Here is a 4,949-nt window from a genome sequence, read left to right as displayed (position 1 = left end):
CTTCTATGCCTCACTTCCGCCACACTTTATTCCCCTACTGGACTTGACGTCTTTCTCTCTGGCCCAGTGAGTCTACGGGCGACACCTTTTGAACCTCGTGCACTAATTTAAGTAGAAAACGGCACTCTCACAATAACGACGACGACGTATTTATCCAGCGCCTTTAACGTAGAAAAACGTCCCAGGGTGTTTCACAGCAGCGATTATCAAACAAAATTTGACACCGCGCCACATGAGATATTAGGACAGATGACCAAAAGCTTGGTCAAAGACGTAGGTTTAAAGGAGGAGAGAGAGGCGGAGAGGTTTAGGGAGGGAATTCCAGAGCTCGGGGCCCAGGCAGCTGAAGGCACGGCCGCCAATGGTAGAGCGATGGAAATCGGGGATGTTCAAGAGGCCAGAATTGGAGGAGCGCAGAGATCTCGGAGGGTTGTGGGGCTGGAGGAGGTTACAGAGATAGGGAGGGGCGAGGACACGGAGGGATTAATAATACAAGTAGACGTACTTCACACGTGGATATTTACTGAACAAACCTCTCCCGCCATTCAGTGACCCGGGGAGTAAAGCAGCCACAACGATCACACCACACTCTCTGCTTCTCCTCGCACTGTTTTACCAACAAACGCACAAAAAGGTTAAAGTTCACACACACACTGAATGAGCATTGAGATCACATGACCAAGGAGGGTGTCCACTCATTTTTAATTTACTAATCAGCCACATGTGATTAATGTATTGGTCATCACTGACCTCACAGAAGGATGGCTTAATTGTTTTTAGGTTTGCTGTTCCCAGCTAGCCTAGGCATTGCCCTGTCTGTTACTGAAGCTCGCACACTGGGAATGTCTCGATTTCAGTACCTGGTTTGTGCTGACACGGCACTGGAGCCTACAGTTAGCTTCAGTGCTCATGAACTGGAGAGAGGAAATTTGGTCACTATCCTGCGCGTGTGTGTGTATACATTGAATGTACGTCACAGAAACAGGCCATTCAGCCTGACTGGTCTGTGCCGGTGTTTCTGCTCCACACGAGCCTCTTCATCTCACCCTATCGCCATATCCTTCTATTCCTTTCTCATGTGTTTATCGAACTTCCCCTTAAATGTATCTCTGCTATTCACCTCAACCACTCCCTGTGGTAGCGAGTTCCACATTCTCCCCACTCTCTGGGTGAAGAAGTTTCTCCTGAATTCCTGATTGGATTTATTAGTGACTTTCTTATATCTGTGGCCCCTAATTTTGAAGATAATGCCATTTGCCTGCCTACTGTGTCAGGCAAGTAAACACTATGTACAAATATTAATGTCATCATCCCCAGGGAACTAAACATAGGAACAGGAGACCATTCAACCCCCTCGAGTCTGTTCTGCCATTCGATGAGATCGTGGCTGATCTGTATCTTAACTCCATCCATCAGCCTTGGCTCCATACCCTTGTCTAGCAAAAATACCATCTTACAGATCAGAAGGAAGCCGTTCAGCCCATCATGACTGTGCCGGCTCTGTGAGAGACCAACCCAATTAATGCCAAATTGGCAGGTTTGCGCTGTCCAATTATACCCGCTAGGAACGGGATTGAGACTGCCCCAGCTTATTTTACATACGACCTTGGCGGCCAGAGGAGAACTTTATTGCAACAGTCTGGGCTGGATTTCAGAAGTCGACGGATAGTGTCAGGCGTGGCTCAGTGAGCACTCTCTCTTACCCTGAGTCAGAAGGTCGTGGGTTTAAGCCCCACTCCAGACACACAATCTAGGCTGACACTCCCAGTGCAGTGCTGAGGGAGCGCTGCACGGTCGGAGGTGCCGTCTTTCGGACGAGACGTTAAACCGAGGCCCCGTCTGCTCTCGGGTGGACGTAAAGCATTCCATGGCACTATTTCGAGGTTCATATCCCTCAACCAACATCACTAAAAACATTATCCGGTCATTATCACGTTGCTGTTTGTGGGAGCTTGCTGTGCGCAAATTGGCTGCCGCTTTTCCCTACATTACAACAGCGACTACACGTCAAAAAGTATTTCATTGGCTGTAAAGCGCTTTGGGACGTCCTGAGGTCGTGAAAGGTGCGAGAAAGAACCAGCTAGCTTCCTATTCATTGTTTTGAAATGTCTTGGGAATATTTGAGCGCTCACCTGCCTTTGGACATGTGGGATTCTTGCGGAATTTGAAAATGGAACCCATTCAGACTCCATTATTACTGAGCCGTTTATCACTGAGTTATGCCACAGTCCCCTTGTGCAAACAATGGGAGAGGTGAGGAGTGTCCTCTCCATGAGGGACTTTCGGCGTAAACCTATCCTATTTAGAAAAAGTACCTCATGTTCATGGAGTCAAAGTAGGGTCGAGGAAGGTTTGGTACCATCCGCGTATACTCGGGAGGTCAGTGGCCATGTTTACAATGTGAGCAGGTTAAGAGTGTAAAAGGGGGGCCAGATGTTAGGAGTTTTATTTCTCTGCACTTATCCAACGATCTCCGGGCCCGCCTCCCATCTTCTGCATTCCGTAAACCTCAGCTCATCCGAAACACTGCTGCCCCGTGTTCTAACTCGCACCCAGTCCCGTTCACCCATCACTCCCTGTGCTCACTGCCCCGTGTCCTAACTCACACCCAGTCCCGTTCACCCATCACCCCCTGTGCTCACTGTCCCGTGTCCTAACTCACACCCAGTCCCGTTCACCCATCACCCCCTGTGCTCACTGTCCCGTGTCCTAACTCACACCCAGTCCCGTTCACCCATCACCCCCTGTGCTCACTGCCCCGTGTCCTAACTCACACCCAGTCCCGTTCACCCATCACCCCCTGTGCTCACTGCCCCGTGTCCTAACTCACACCCAGCCCCGTTCACCCATCACCCCTGTGCTCAGTGCCCCGTGTCCTAACTCACACCCAGTCCCGTTCACCCATCACCCCCTGTGCTCACTGCCCCGTGTCCTAACTCACACCCAGTCCCGTTCACCCATCACCCCCTGTGCTCACTGCCCCGTGTCCTAACTCACACCCAGTCCCGTTCACCCATCACCCCCTGTGCTCACTGCCCCGTGTCCTAACTCGCACCCAGTCCCGTTCACCCATCACCCCCTGTGCTCACTGCCCCGTGTCCTAACTCGCACCCAGTCCCGTTCACCCATCACCCCCCGTGCTCACTGCCCCGTGTCCTAACTCGCACCCAGTCCCGTTCACCCATCACCCCCTGTACTCACTGCCCCGTGTCCTAACTCACACCCAGTCCCGTTCACCCATCACCCCCTGTACTCACTGCCCCGTGTCCTAACTCACACCCAGTCCCGTTCACCCATCACCCCCTGTGCTCACTGCCCCGTGTCCTAACTCACACCCAGTCCCGTTCACCCATCACCCCCCTGTGCTCACTGCCCCGTGTCCTAACTCACACCCAGTCCCGTTCACCCATCACACCCTGTGCTCACTGCCCCGTGTCCTAACTCGCACCCAGTCCCGTTCACTCTTCACCCCCCGTGCTCACTGCCCCGTGTCCTAACTCGCACCCAGTCCCGTTCACCCATCACACCCTGTGCTCACTGCCCCGTGTCCTAACTCGCACCCAGTCCCGTTCACTCTTCACCCCCCGTGCTCACTGCCCCGTGTCCTAACTCACACCCAGTCCCGTTCACCCATCACCCCCTGTGTTCACTGCCCCGTGTCCTAACTCACACCCAGTCCCGTTCACCCATCACCCCCCGTGCTCACTGCCCCGTGTCCTAACTCACACCCAGTCCCGTTCCCCCATCCCCCCCCCTGTGCTCGCTGACCTACATTGGCTCCCGGTCCAGCAACGCCTCAAATTTAAAGTTCTCACCCTTTTCAAATCCTTCCATGATCTCACCCCCTCCCTGTCTCTGTAATCTCCTCCAGCCCCACAACCCCCCTGAGATCTCTGCGCTCCTCCGATTCTGGTCTCTTACGCATCCCCGATCTTAATCGCTCCACCATCGGTGGCCGTGCCTTCAGCTGCCTGGGTCCTAACCTCTGGAATTCCCTCCCTAACCCTCTCCGCCTCTCTATCTCTCTCCTCCATTAAGTCGCTCCTTAAAACCGACCTCTTTGACCCAGCTTTTGGCCATCTGCCCTAATATCTCCTTGTGTGGCTCGCTGTCAAATTTTGTTTGATTTACGCTCCTGTGAAGCACCATGGGACGTTTTACCACGTTACAGGCGCTCTATAAATACAAGTTGTTGTTATCATTCCTCCTAAGAACAAAAGAAATGACCTTTATTAAAAACAAGCCTGCCTTTTTATTATGGGATGCTTGTATGTCTGGTCTTGCATGCTGCAGTAACACTTCCTGGCCTGTGGGTGGTGCCATCTACCAGCAGTAGCCTCGACACTGAATCATCATGGAACGATATAGCACAGAGGGAGGCCATTCGGCCCCAGTGTTTTATAAAGGTTCACCGAAACTTCCTTGCTTTGTACTCTGTTCCTCTATTAATAAAGCCCAGGATCCCGTATGCTTTTTAACAGCCGTCTCAACTTGTCCTGCCGCCTTCAAAAACGTGTGTACGTACCCCCCCAGCTCTCTCTCTTCCTGCCCCCCCCCTTTAAAATTGTACCATTTCGTTCATTGCCTCCCCTCGATCTTCCTACCAAAATATATCACTTCATAATTCTCTGTGTTAAATGTCATCTGTCATGTGTCTTTCCATTTCACCAGTCCGTCTATGTCCTCCTGAAGTCTGTTACTATCCTTTTCAGTAGTAGAGAAAATGCTAGAATTTATTATTAAGGAGGTGGTAACAGGCCACTTGGAAAATAATAATAGGATTGGGCGGAGTCAACACAGATTTATGAAAGGGAAATCGTGTTTGACAAATTTGTTAGAGTTTTTTGAGGTTGTGACTTGCAGAATAGATAAGGGGGAACCAGTGGATGTGGTGTATTTGGATTTTCAGAAGGCATTCGATAAGGTGCCACACAAGAGGTTATTAAACA

This window comes from Somniosus microcephalus, chromosome 11 (genome assembly GCF_052327205.1).
Source record: "Somniosus microcephalus isolate GS21.2 chromosome 11, FLI_Smic_1.0, whole genome shotgun sequence".
NCBI classification, from domain to species: domain Eukaryota; kingdom Metazoa; phylum Chordata; class Chondrichthyes; order Squaliformes; family Somniosidae; genus Somniosus; species Somniosus microcephalus.
The sequence above is the reverse complement of the archived record's forward strand: the minus strand, read 5'-3'. Positions refer to the sequence as shown.